Source organism: Pan paniscus, chromosome 10 (assembly GCF_029289425.2).
Source record: "Pan paniscus chromosome 10, NHGRI_mPanPan1-v2.0_pri, whole genome shotgun sequence".
NCBI lineage: Eukaryota > Metazoa > Chordata > Mammalia > Primates > Hominidae > Pan > Pan paniscus.
The window spans coordinates 26,640,016-26,654,177 of record NC_073259.2 but is presented as its reverse complement, the minus strand read 5'-3'; the positions used below and the strand labels follow the sequence as shown (position 1 = coordinate 26,654,177).

At 41.0% G+C, this 14,162-nt stretch overlaps 1 long non-coding RNA gene across 1 annotated transcript in view; it reads right to left on the bottom strand.

Annotated features, from left to right (window-relative positions):
- Positions 1-1,268: 1,268 nt before the first annotated feature.
- Positions 1,269-14,162, bottom strand: part of LOC134728435 (uncharacterized) — a 29,153-nt gene continuing 16,259 nt past the window's right edge. Inside the window, exon 5 of the long non-coding RNA XR_010108817.1 lies at positions 1,269-11,513. This is a non-coding gene — a long non-coding RNA (uncharacterized LOC134728435). The remainder of the gene's footprint in view (positions 11,514-14,162) is intronic.

The following is a 14,162-nucleotide window of genomic DNA, read 5'->3' as shown; positions in this document are numbered from 1 at the left end:
CTTCCGTTTTTTTATTTTTAATACTCATGATGTGTTAGAAAGTGAAGAAATGCCAAGACAGACTTACAAACATTGTGGTATACTTTTTAATGTTTATGTTTAAGAAATTAGTAGTCTTAACACATGCATTTAAGTAAGTGCAATGTAATTATTTTGCTTTTCAAAAGATTTACAACATAAAGAAGCATTTCTACAGGGTATACTATAGGCAGTGGGACCCAAGTTTAAGGTTGTATGAGGGACGACTCCCTCCAGTCAGATGAGTGAAAGTTACTGCACATATAATCTCACTTGGGGATGATGTCAAATGTCCATGTCTGCGACCCTGTCTAAACTAGGAGGCTGGGCTAAAAGGCTCCCTTGCCCTCCTTCTCCCAGCTCCCCCCACCCACTGCCACCACTGAGACCAGATCGTAAGTACACAATTATGCCTGTGTGGGGAAGTGGGGAGGAGAAACACAAGGGATGATGGAGAGGTCCATTATGTACTCCTTACACAAATATTTTTCAAGTGCATACTATGTGCAGAGGTAAGAAGATAGTACCATAGTTAAACTAATACTTAGGGTTTAAATCCTGGCAGTGTTATTCCCTACTTGAGTTATAAAACTTCTCTAAGCCTTAATTTTCTCATCAGTTAGCTCATTTGTGAGGTGCTTCATTAGTTGTTATGAGGATTAAATGACTTACCCATATAAAGTTATCTGAACAGCACCACCTTGCACTGTGAGCAAGCAGTATAAAAGTTCTTGACCTCAGGGAGCTTAATTTCCATCTCCCTCACTGCATTTTGCTCTCAGCTCTCCCGTCTGCAAGCTGGTCTACCTGAAACAACTGCCTTGCAATATCAAGAGATATCTGATAAAACGGGTAAATATAGCTCCACTGATGAGGACAAAAAAAAATCAGCTGTATTAAGGAAATTCTCTTAAAAAGTCATTAATCTTCCATTCAACAAGCAACAATGTGTGTTAGACACTGTTCGGGGAATGCTGATATTGTAGTGAACAAACCAGGTGTGGTTCTGCACTCATGGGTGGGAAAGATATTGGATACATACATTGTTCTGCACAATGTAAACATTTTGTTGCAGTATGAAGTGCATACAGAAAGTGCACAAATAAGTGCACAGCTCAACTCATTTTCATGAAATGAATGCACACATATAATTAGTACCCAGTCCAATAATCGGAATCTTACCAGAACCCCAGATGCCTTCTTGTGCCTCCTTCCACTCACAGTCACTTCCAAGGGTAAATATTATACTCATTTCTGTTAGGTTGGTCCAAAAGTAATTGCGGCATTTACCATTAAAGTAATGTGCAGTTTTCCTGCACACATTACTTTAATGACAAAAACCACAATTACTTTTGCACCAACCTAATAAAAGTCAGTATAGTATTCACTGCCAGGATTCGAACTCTAAAGTAATGGCAAAAGCCGCAATTACTTTTGCACCAAAATAATACAACCACAGATTACTTTTTCCTGTTGTAAAACTTTATGAAAAAGGAATCCTGACGTACTCTTTTGTAATGGGCTTTTTTTTTTTCACTCAACATTATGTTTGTGAGAGTCATCCTTTTTTTGTATGTAGCTATAGTTTATTTATTCTCATTCTTGCATATTGTTCTCCTATATTGTATGAATTTACCATGATTTTTGTATCCATTCTATTGTTGATGGACATTTGGGTTGTGTCCAGTTTGGGAATATTACAAATACTGCTTATGTTACTATTAATGCTGTTAACATTCTTGTTCATGCCATTTGTTAGATATACATATGTATTTCTGTTGGGCATATTTTTAGGAGTGGAATTGCTGAGTATAAGGTATGGGTATGTTCAGTTTTAGTAGATACTGTCAAACAGCTTTCCAAAGTAGTTGTAACAATTTACACTCTGGTCAGCAGAATAAGAGAGTTCTGGTTGCTTTATATTGTCTGTCTTTTTCATTTTAGTCATTTTGGAGGGTATGTTGTAGTTTTTGCATTATGATTAAAAACATTTTTTTTTTTCAGAGACAGGGACTTGCTCTGTTTCCCAGGCTGGAGTGCAGTGGTGTGATCATAGCTCACAGCAGCCTCGAGCTCCTTGGTTCAGGCAATCCTGCCACCTCAGCCTCCTGAGTTACTGGGACTGCAGTCCTCCCAGCTCAACGTCTCCTGAGTCACTGGGATTTTTCCATTTTAATTTTCATCTGTGCTTTCCTAATGACTAATGGAGTGCCTTTTCATATGTTTATTTTCTGTTTGAACATCTTCTCTCATAGAGTATCTATTCTGACATTTGCCCATTTTTCTATTGAGTTATTTTCCTGTATCTCACTGATTTGAAGGAGTGCTTTAAATATTCCAGATAATAGTCCTTTGTTAGATATATGTTTGAAAATCTCTCTCTCAGTGTATGGCTTTTTACTCTCTTAATGGTTTTGAAGAACTGAAGCTCTTAATTTTAATGTAGTCCAATTGATCAATATTTTTCCCCTTCACAGTTATTGCTTTTTGTGTTTTAAGAAATCTTTGCCTGAGACAGTTCTTGTGGAAACAGCTAGTGCAACACTGAGAAACTGTTGTACATTATGTTGCCTAGAGTACAAACAGCACAGTCAGGATAGCTAAAGGTGACCCCAAGAAACCAAAAGGCAAGATGTCTGCTCATGCCTTCTTTATGAAGACAATGCTGGGAGGAAAATACAAATAATAATCCAGAGGCCTCTGTAAACTGCAGTTTCCAAGAAGTGGAAATACACTGACAGGTGGAATACAATGTGTGGTGAAAGAGAAATACAAATTTGATGAAATGGTGTGGTATACTATGAGCAGGAAATAAAGGATTATAGACCAACTAAGGGAGGCAAGAAGAAAGATGATAACACCCTCCTCTCATGCTCCACCTTCCTCTTCTACTTAGATCTCTGCCCAATAGTAAATCCACAAATTTAGGCATTTCTACTGGAGATGTGGCCAAAAACCTGGATGACTGTTATGTATGTAGAATTCCTAAAATGCCCCCATAAAGATATTTCCCCCTAATCCCGGGAACCTGGGAATATGATGAGACATCACTCACTAGTGTGGTTGTCATATTTCATGGCAGGGTTAGGTAATCTCCTTAAGATAGGAGATTATCTTGGAGGATCCAATTTAATCACATGAGACCTTTTAAGCAGAGAGCTTTTTCCAGCTGGTGGCAGAAGAAGTCAGAGAGATTTGAAGAGTAAAGGGGTTATGGCTTGAAGTTGCAGCAGGCCCACCTGAGAAGGAATTCAGGAAACCTTAAAAGACCTGAGAGAGGCCCTGGTCAACAGGCATCAAGGAAAGAGGATCCTCAGTCCTACAACCACAAGGGACTGAATTCTTCCAGCAACCTGTGTGGGCCTGGAGGTGATGTCTACTTAGAGCCTCCAGGTGAGGACCCAGCTTGGCTGATGGCTTGGTTCCCGCCTTGTGATTCCCTGAGAGGAGAACCAGGTGACATCGTGCTGGACTTTGTTAAAAGCTGTTAAGTGTGTGGTAATTTGTTATACAGTGACAGAAAACTAAAACATGCAGGATAATTTTAGTGATGGTGAAAAGCTACCTTATAACAAAGTTGAAGGAGATGTATAGGAAGTAGGTGGCCAACTATAATCTAAAGCAAAGGGATGGTGATAGAATTTGGCTATTTGTCCTCACCCAAATCTCATGTGGAATTGTAATCCCCAATGCTGGAGGAGAGGCCTGGTGGGAGGTGTTTGGATCAAGGGGGCGGATGCCTCATGAATGGCTTGGGCCATCCCCTTGGTGGTAAGTGAGCTCTCACTCTGAGTTCACACAAGATCTGGGTGCTCAAAAGTGTGCGGCAGCTCCCCTGTAACCCATGCTCTCTCTCTTGCTCCCATTCTTGCCATGTGAAGCGTCTGCTTCTCTTTTGCCTTCCGCCATGGCTGGAAGCTTCCTGAGGACCCCCCCAGAAGCAGATGCCACTATGCTTCCTGTATAGCCTGCTGAACTGTGAGCCAATTAAACCTCTTTTCTTATAAATTACTCAGTCTCAGGTATTTCCTTATAGCAGTGCAAGAACTGCCTGATACAGATGGAATAAAGAGATCATCTAGCACACACCAGAAAAAAAGATGGAAGAGTAACGTGAGGAGTATGAGAAAGGGAAAAAGAGGATGCGAAAGAGAATAATGAGGAAAACTGCATGTCTGTCTCCATGTGCATGTATACAGGACAACTGCAGTAACTGACCACCTCCTATTTGAGAGTCTGTTGTTCTCACTGGGTTTCATTCCACAATTGAAATATAATTACACTGTAGGTTTTGAAGCACTCCAGGAAATGCAAGTGGTTTCTATGTTGTGTTCATGGGTGTCACAAGCATCCAGAAATTCAATCGAAGTTGTCCATATTTCTAAACATTTTTAAAATGAAAAGAAACTCTTTTGTTATCCTCACTCCATGAATTTAGAGATCTGTGAGAGAAGGCAATTAAAAATGTTCCTGAAATTAAAAAAAAAACTTATGTGTAAGGTAGTGTTATTGATTAGAAGTCTTGAGTTATCAACTGTACCTCAGCTGTAATTTGTAAAAAGAACAAAACAAACTAGATGACTTTTTATGGTCTGTGCCTGATGGTGTAATGCTGTAGAAGGTGGCACTTTTTGGAGGGGGCTGTAGCTCAAGGATGAGGCTAAACCTCTTTACACTGCTTCAGGCTGTCTTGTTTTTCTATACAGTGACATAACATTCTGCTGACATTCTTAGCTGTGGAAAAGGGGCACTGGCTGGCATGGGAAGTGTTCTGAGTATTTTTAATTAAATCTAGTAGTTTGAAAACAAACTGTAGAGGTCTTCGTTGTCAGAAAACTGCATAGGTACTGCTTCAAGGAAGGTGCATAAGCCTTCTGACCTCAAGCACACACTTTGCAACATTCTGTTATTTTTTTGGTATCATTAGAACGCTAAGACTCCCTTTCCTATTAATGTTTTTATTGAGGCACAGCATAGCACAGAAGAACGCATATAGGAGGCATAGAGCACTGTGAGTTTCCACAAAATGAACACACCTGGGTGACAACCACCCAGGATGACAAGCCCCCATGCACGCTCCTCGAAGCTCCAGCTGCCCCTTCTCCCCAGAGACAACCTACATCCTACTCTTAATACATAGATTTGAGTTCTCTCAGAATGTTGATATGCTTTTGAAGCAAAGTAGAGTATGCTGTTTTTAAAACTGGGAGGAAAAAAAAGAAATTTCACTCCAAGATTATGAAGATCTTTTCCTGTTTTCTTTAGGAGTTTTATTGTTTTATCTTTTGCATTTAGGTCATGATCCATCTTGATTTATTTAGTTTTTGGTGTGGCAGTGAGGCCAGGTTACTGTCTATCCTTGGCCCAACGGAGAACCTGGTGTCTTCACCGGGATCCCTTCCTTGGCAGGTCCTGAGTTCCTATTTTCATCTCCTGAGACTGCCAGAAACTCTGATGATTTTCAGAGGCCTTCTACTTCTGTTTTTCAACCTCTACTCCTTATATACCCCCAATTCAGCACATGCTTTGAAGGGAAAGCCAACTGTGTGTTTGAAACCCTTCAGGTCTCTTTTAGAAGTTCTCTGGCTTCTCTGTCCTCAGATTCTCGGCTCTGCCATCAGCTCACCTCTCTGCTCTCTCAAGTCTTAGCCCCTCCGGTTCTCTTAGCCTTGACAGCCCACCACTGCCTTCAAACAGGTGATTTCTGCATTTAATTTGGGCTTTCTTGTTTTGCTGTAGTTCCAGGTGATGTGGAGTAACAGTGCACAGTGATTCCATATCACCTGGAACAATGGAAACATTTTAAATTGCAATTATGTAAAGTAATAAAGGAAAAAAACCCATAGTGCTGTTATAAGAGGGAATATTAGGAGTCTGTGGCTCAAGTTCACTGTGTTCTGTAGAAACACTGTAGTTTATCAATATCATACCTGAGCCTTCAGCACATAGACACAGAATTAGTGAAAGAAGCCAGCAGCTAAATGCCTAATTCCACTTCCCCCATCAGCCCTTCATTTGTAATGAGTAATTTAACCTCTCTAGGCATCAGTTTCTCTGGTTCTGGCATTTATTCTTCATCTTAGTGGCAAGATTTGTCTTACGTGCTTTAAACCCTTGGAACAAAAGGCAACCTTTGACTAACTTGGCCCATTTAAAAAGAGGTACCACAGAGGTTCCCTTCACTCATTTAAAGTGGTGCGTAGGGGCTGGGGAAGGGGTAGAAGGGGGGAAAAAAAGAAAAAAAAATGGCGTGTGTATGCTTGAAAAATCAACACAATCACTTTTTATTTGTTTTGTTTTGTTTTAAAGATGAGGAGGCAGAAGAAATTCCCACAGGGCCACATACTACCAAAAGCTACTGAGAAATAATCCCTTGAGGAAGGATATCTAGGGCAAATGTCACTTTGCTTTCATGCCATTTCTTCTATGGTTCCTTCCACATCTGCTCCAGCAGTCTGGGGTGAACACAGATTTATAAGAAGTCATTTGTACAGAATAAAGTTAAAAGCCACAAGTTAATGCTGCCATAAGATTAAGGCTGAGCTTAACTTGATAATATTTAGTGTCCTAGGAAGGCATAGAGTTCAGCTTACTTTTTTTCTCTCATGGTTGAATTTGCAACTGATGATGCCAAGTGATTGAGAAAGGAGTATTTTAAAAGAGAGCCAAGGGACGGGCAGGTGTGGAGGCAGGCTGGACAGTCATCTCTATCCTTAGATAAGGACAGGGATGGGCAGTGCTTCCTGCCAGCTGTCTTCAAGCTGATGGAATTCTGTCATAGAGTAGGACAGCAGGGACCTTAGAAAATCTGAGTGATCACCCCTTTGGGAGAAAAAAATGCATAAATAATTAATTACAATTCCCTTTTAAAGTAGGGTCAGAAGAATATGAATACTGTCTACATGGGAGTCAACACCCAGAGATAACATCAGTTAATAGAGGATGTGATGGCTCAGAAGATAAACAAAACAGAGTGTAGGAGAATGCTAAGAAAAACAAATGAAGGGAAATAGGGAGGGGATAAAGCAGATGATGAATTGGGAGGAAGCGGCTACTTGGGGACAAGCCAGGGAAAAATGTGGAAAAAAAAGGAGCTTAGAAAAAGCTAAACACATGTAATTGCTGGGGTGGGGGTGGGGCCATGAGCATTCACTAGAAAAGCATCTTCTGCAAAGGCTTGGACCTTGACTTCTTCATTTAATATTTGGGATATTTCTCTTGAGATTTGGCTCCAGGAAAATAGCAGAAACAGCCACGTGCTGAACAGAGAAAGGCCCCAAAACCTACCAGAGGCAGTCTCTCAAGAGAGTTCCGTCTTTCTCTCTCTGTCCTTTTGAGTTCTCATCCTCTCTCTCAATTTTTGCCATGCTTTTTCCATTATTTTATGAAGCTTTCCCATCTTGTCCCTTCTGATATTTCTTACTCCCATCCAGTTGCCATAGGAATAGCCATAGGAAGTAGAATAATAGTAATAAAAACAAAGGTGATAACATATATTATTAGATATTACATGTATTATGGTATATGATTTATTGTATAATATATACCATTATTCTATATTCTATATATTAATGCACAGTATATTACTATTAGTTTAACAGTTGAGAATAAGCATATACCATTCTTGAGAGTCTTCTCTGTTTTATTGTGAGATGTGAATGGTCCCTGAATTTGAGTTTTAACTTGGCACTTGAAGATTCGCAGTGTTTTTAAAGGCATTCTAACTCTTGCTGGATCTCAGAATACCCATTCCCAAAACAGTACAATTTCTGTTATTATTTTGAAATACATATTTCCTATATTATAGCACTATGAAACTGTCAAGCAAGTTGTAATCATAAATATAATGATACTTTGTACTTTTAAAGTGCCCCATGCTCTTAGAGCCAGAATTTCTCAAGCATTCTTGCAAGCCAGGCAAGCAATACCCACCAGTGAAAAACTGAAATATAGAAGTTAAGAGCTTGAGCCAGTGCCTTAGAGCAAGTCAGAAATAAAGCTGGAATTTAAGGGAAATATCTTACACTGGACATTGGACTTCTTGTCCTGGCAAAGATATAAAATGAGAAAAATTATGAAATGAGAAAAATTATAAATTAGAATTGAGGAAATATTTTAATCAAGCTTATATAGTTACCAATTAAAAGCTAACATATCATAAATAATGCCATTTAAGAGTAGTACTAATAAAGAATTTTTTTTTTTTTTGGCGGAGTCTCACTCTTGTTGCCCAGGCTGGAGTGCAATGGCGTGATCTTGGCTCCGCCTCCTAGGTTCAAGCGATTCTCCTGCCTCAGTCTCCTGAGTAGCTGGGATTACAGGTGCCCGCCACTGTGCCCGGCTAATTTTTGTATTTTCAGTAGAGATGGAGTTTCACCATGTTGGCCTGGCTGGTCTCGAACCCCTGACCTCAGGTGATCTGCTTGCCTCGGCTTCCCAAAGTGCTGCGATTACAGGCGTGAGCCACCATGCCCAGCCTAAGCTTCTATTAAAGATAAAGCCGTGTACTTTATATTTTAAAAGACTTTGTGCAATGGTCAAAGAGAAAATTCAGAGTCCTGGATCTTGTAACATAATAGGGCCAATATGAGCTGGAGATTGCTAGGCTGACATTGTATTTGTCCAGTCCAGAAACTGCTGGAGAACTAAGGTCTGACGCTGTTGCTGGAGGGAGGGTAGTTGGTTAGATGAGAAGGAATTAGGAATCAGAACCTGGAATTTGGTTGGTGTTTGCCGTGAAGTTGTGTCACACCCACAGATGTGAAAACAACCCATAAACGCAAACTGTCAATGCCCATCTGTGTACCTTCCATCTTTCATTAGTGAATAATTGCTAGACTGCAGACCTCATGTTCTGTGCTTCTTTGTAACCCACAACTCTTAGCACCAGGCTGTGTTGAGCATGTGGAATGAAAATTGGATTTGAGGTCAAATGACTTGCATTTAGGTCCCATGCTGGCTGGCTGAGTGGCCTTCAATGAGTCACTTGACCTCTTTGGACCCAACTTCACCTTGTATGTAAGAGGGGTGACATGAATATCTCATAGAATTGTTGCTTCAATACATGAGATACTGGATCTGGCAGAAGAGCTTTGTAAACTATAAAGTACAATAGAAATATTAGTTACTGTTAAATAAATAAAGGATTATCTGTGTCACTCAGTAACCATACACTGATGCTTTCTGGTCCTACCTGTCCTTTGCTTCTAGCACCTACCTCTGGAGAGACCTCTTCAAGAAGCTACAAAATGTATCCTGCCCCCAGGGCCAGCTTCATGGGCATATGACCTGTGCAATCTCATAGGTTCCCATGCTCAGAGGCCCAGGGCTTAGTTTAATGCTCTAGCTGTCCTCTTAATATTCTTAATAATTTTTGAAGAGGGGGCTTGTGTTTTCATTTTGGACTGGGCCTTACAGATTAGGGAACCAGTGATGGCTGCCATTTCTTTCTAACTTAGAATAAAATCCCTGATTTTAAATTCCTTGAAATTTGCTTCATTCCTAATCTTTTGCTTTGAGGATCTCCATGGAGCAAACAGTTATAAATTAATATTTCTGGTTAAAATACTTTATATATATGAACTATTTTAAAGTATATAATATATAATAGTTTCTAGGTAAAGCAGAATGCAAAATAGTGACTTGGTGATTGGGATTACTACTATTTTCCCTCTAAATGATCTTGATTCTGAATTTCTGAAGGAAATATTTCTTTCTATCGGTAGCACAAGTGCCAAGCACACTGTGAATAGTCAAGAGAAGACAGTGGAATGTGTGAACTACGTCATGTACATGACATCAATCTATTGTGAGAGGCGTTCTCTTTGGATGATAAAAACAATCTTATAGGGTGATGGTTTGATTTCATGTATTGGTTTTATTTCATTTATTGTGGCTTAAACTAAGGGTATTTGAATTTCAAAACACCAGTTGGTGCAGCTTTCTTCAAATTCTTTTACAGCAATCCATTGAAACCTTAGACTGTCTAGGAAAACAAATATAATTTATGTTTGTTTCCAATCATAATATAGACAAACCTGATATTCTTGTTAAGGGAAGTTAGGTTGTTTGACTTTGTTGGGTGTATTGTTTGGCAATAAAATGGTGCTCAAATACTTTTAAAGTACATATAATTTGTTTTCAATTATAAGTAAACTTGGCTCACCTTAGATGGGCTTCAGCTATACCTTTGTAAGTGGTGGACATTTCTGCAGGGGGAGGTAAGTAGTGGTAATTTGGAATAGAAAGTTTGTGTTAGTTATCTATAGCTGCACAAAAACTTGCCAAAAATGTGTCAGTCTGGTATTTGTCTTTCACACTGCTTCTGAGGGTCAGGAATCTGGGAGCAGCTTAACTAACTTGTTCTGGCTCAGGGTCTTCCATGAAGTGGCAGTCGAACTGTTAGGTCGTCCACTGGGCTGCCCAACTGTCCATGAGACTGGCCACTGGCTTCCACCAGAGCAAGTGATCCAAGGGAAAGCAAGACAGGGCCAAATGACATCCATAGTCTCTCTTCCAGAGTGGTATCTACCACTCCTCCTGCACTCTACTGGTTACACACCAACCCTGATACAGTGTGGGAGGGGACCATATTAGAGTGTGAGTATTGGAAGCCAGAAATCGCTGGAGACTATTTTTTAGAGGCTGGCTACCACAGGGTAGGTGGGTACTGGCATATTCCTGAGTTCCGCTGAATCCTCTGCAAAAGAGGGGCAATTTCCAAAGTTTGTCTTCTCAGAAGCCCCACACAGCAATTTGAAGGCATGGAAGATCATACTCTGGTCAATTTCCAAGCCCTGTCAATGTATCTGTAGTAGATACTGAATTGGGGGTGACAAGCTTGAAAGAACAAGCATCTACATAAATGAGACCATGTGAAGTGGCCCTACTTACTACACTCTTATTGCCATGTTAAGTGGCACCAGATTGAGGGTACAGGTTGTCTTAGAGAAAGATAAGCAGAAAACAGTATGGTATGACGGATCACCAAGCAGTGGGGAGTGCATTCCAGACTCTATACTGTGAATTTAGGGTTTTGTGCCAGTTTGCAAAGCTTCCTGAAGGTAGCGGGGAAGGCTTGGTGGAGAACTGAATAAAGAGATGACATGGAGAGGTGAAAGGGCCTGAGGGGAGGGTGGAAGCCCTGAGAAACGCAGGAAAGGGCAAGAGGCTGGTTCAGCAGCCTCACAGGCTGGGGTGAGGCTGGCTTCTACTTTCAGGGAAAGGCATAAAGGCTCCCACTCACCTTTTACATCAGGAAGATGAGGGAAAAAGAGTTATCAGTAGAGGAGAAGCCAAAGGTGTGGGCATTTATCCGACACCCACCTTATGCAATGCACTTTCCGTGGGTTTCGATTAACTCCCCACGTGACTGGGAGAGGAGAGTGTGGTATTCTCTTCTTTACAGAAGCAAGTCTTGAACCCAGGATCATTTGCATCCAAATCACTCACTATTTTCACAAAACATCATTGCTGTTGGGTGCCTCAGCTGGAACCTGTGAAAAACAGACGGGACTCCCTGGTGACTCAGAATGAGAGGAGGGAAGGAGGACACTGTGTAGTCAGCATATGGCCATGGGTAAACTTCCTCCTTTCTGTTCACAGTCCTAGGAGGCAGACTTTGACCCTCATAAAGGCACAGCTGTCCACAATCTTTGCCCGGCCTCTAGTTCTCCAGACAAACCCAGCATAGACCAGATTCAGGGTGTGCTGTGGGAGCCAGGGAGAGGTGCTCCCGTTTCAAAATGGTAGTGTTTGCTCTATGTTACTTTAAGTTTAAAAAGTGATTTCTCTTTTGGAGACGAGAGTGGCAGTTTAGAGAAGACAGAATAATTATGTAGGCAAGAATGTGAAAGGAAGGACCAAATCACAGTGTGGAAAATAAAACCAGAGTGACATTTGCTGCTTAGAGAGTGTAGTGTAGACAGCACGGACAGATAGGCTCAAATTCAGGCTCCACCTTGAAGTGGATTTGTGACTTAAAACAACAAATATAAGCTCCAGGTCTTACCTGTGAAATGGGGTTGATGATGCCCACCTCTCTAGAACACTGTGTTAAAGGACGTAACTTTAAATACTGCCATAGGTAGTATGTAGTAGGTGCTATATAAGTTGTAGTTATAAGTTGTAGTTCCTTTTTTTTTTGAGACGGAGTCTCACTCTTGTTGCCCAGGCTGGAGTGCAATGGCATGATCTCTGCTGACCGCAACCTCCACCTCCCGACCTCCCGTGTTCAAGTGATTCTCCTGCCTCAGCCTTCCGAGTAGCTGGGATTACAGGCGCCTGCCACCATGCCCGTCTATTTTTTTTTTATTTTTAGTACAGACCGGGTTTCAACATGTTGGCCAGGCTGGTCTCGAACTCCTGACCTCAAGTGATCCGCCTGCCTCGGAAGATTAATTTAAAATATTATCTTCTGCTTAGAGTGATGGCAAGCTGGAGGAATTGGGATAATGATGGTGTGTGGGATGGTGTGGGGGAGTGGATGTGGGAGAAAATAAAGCTCAGGCAGAAGATGGGATGTCCTTACGGATCTGAAGATGCTTTGTAAAGAATGTGCCATGCACATTATCAGTGGGACCCACCTCATGCCATCAGTGTGTTTGTGGCAGAAGAAGGGAGGATGGAACACAAGGTTCCTAAAACCCAGCCAAATGCTTGTTCCTGCACCATATCATCTTGGGAATGTGGATGCCACATCTCTCTTTTGACATTTCATGGTTATTTAAAGTTTAGCTGTAGCACAGCCTGCATATGTCTAATGCCTGGTGGGAGAAAGTGAATTAATTAAAGTCCCCTCATGCTGTTATTAATCAGCTTCTCTACAATTTTTATAGGAAGGCCAAGTCATCAAAGAGAAACCAAGACTTTCCTCCGTGGAGAGCTTGCATGGGGAAAGGAGAGAGACTCAATCCTCAGGAGAAAAGTTGAGGAGGTAGAGCTTTGGGGGACAGGGCCATCTGAGCCTGAGAACTGTAAGAAGCTTGCCTCTGGAGGGACCAGGAACACCTTATGGGGTGAGGGAATGCTGGTGGGGAAGATTCAGTCAACCAAAAGGAATCTTGCCTAGCTAGGCTTTCACTATATATGTGGAATGAAAGAGCCTTAAAAAAATAGATGATAGATAAATAGATAGAAAAGATGATGAAGAAAACAAAATTGTTGGGGAAGATTGGAAATTAGTCTCAAAACTACTTTGTAGTTATGTCTCTGTATTTTAGAACTTTTGGCTTAAACTAAAAGGTAGCAAAAATATATAGTTTATGCTCTAATGTAGATTTAATTTTTATCAACAAAAAATTTGTATATGACATTACAGAAGATGGGTGCAGATAAACATTAACCATTTATTTATTAAACTTATCAACTATAATGTAGTAGAATATTTGCGATTACGATTAAAGTAAGGTACCTAAATCAACTGCTTTCAGCTTTGCAATCACCATTCTAGTGTCTAATTATGTAGGTCTGGTAAAGATAATTTCCTGCAAAATTGCCCCAGTTTAGAGCTATTCCTTACACTACCCATTGTGCAGACATTTTAAAGGAAAACAGCAAAGAGAAAGCTCAGTGCCAGGAGCGGTGGCTCATGCCTGTAATCCCAGAACTTTGAGAGGCCGAGGCGGGCAGATCACTTGAGATTAGGAGTCCGAGACCAGCCTGGCCAACATAGTGAAACCCCATCTCTACTAAAAATAAACACACACACACACACACACACACACACACACTAGCCATGCTTGGTGGCACGTGCTTGTAATCCCAGCTACTTGGGAGGCTAAGGCAGGAGAATTGCTTGAACCTGGGAGGCAGAGGTTGCAGTGAGCTGAGATCGCACCATTGCACTCCAGCCTGGACGACAGAGTGAAACTCCATCTCAAAAAAAAAAAGAAAGCTCAGTGCTAACCTAGTGTAAAAGTGTGCATTTAAGTCCTCTAGTTTATGTCATTTGTATAGTATATTCTCTGGGACTATAATCTGTGTTTAAACAAAAACAGCAAGGAGGTACCTCCTCTTTCGCCTTTGGAGCCCCCTGCTCCTTCTGTCTCTGTACGAGGGAGCTTCTTCCGTCTTCTCCCTTCCTTCTTGCCTATTAAACTCTCCACTCCTTAAAACCACTCCACGTGTGTCCGTGTCATTTTTTC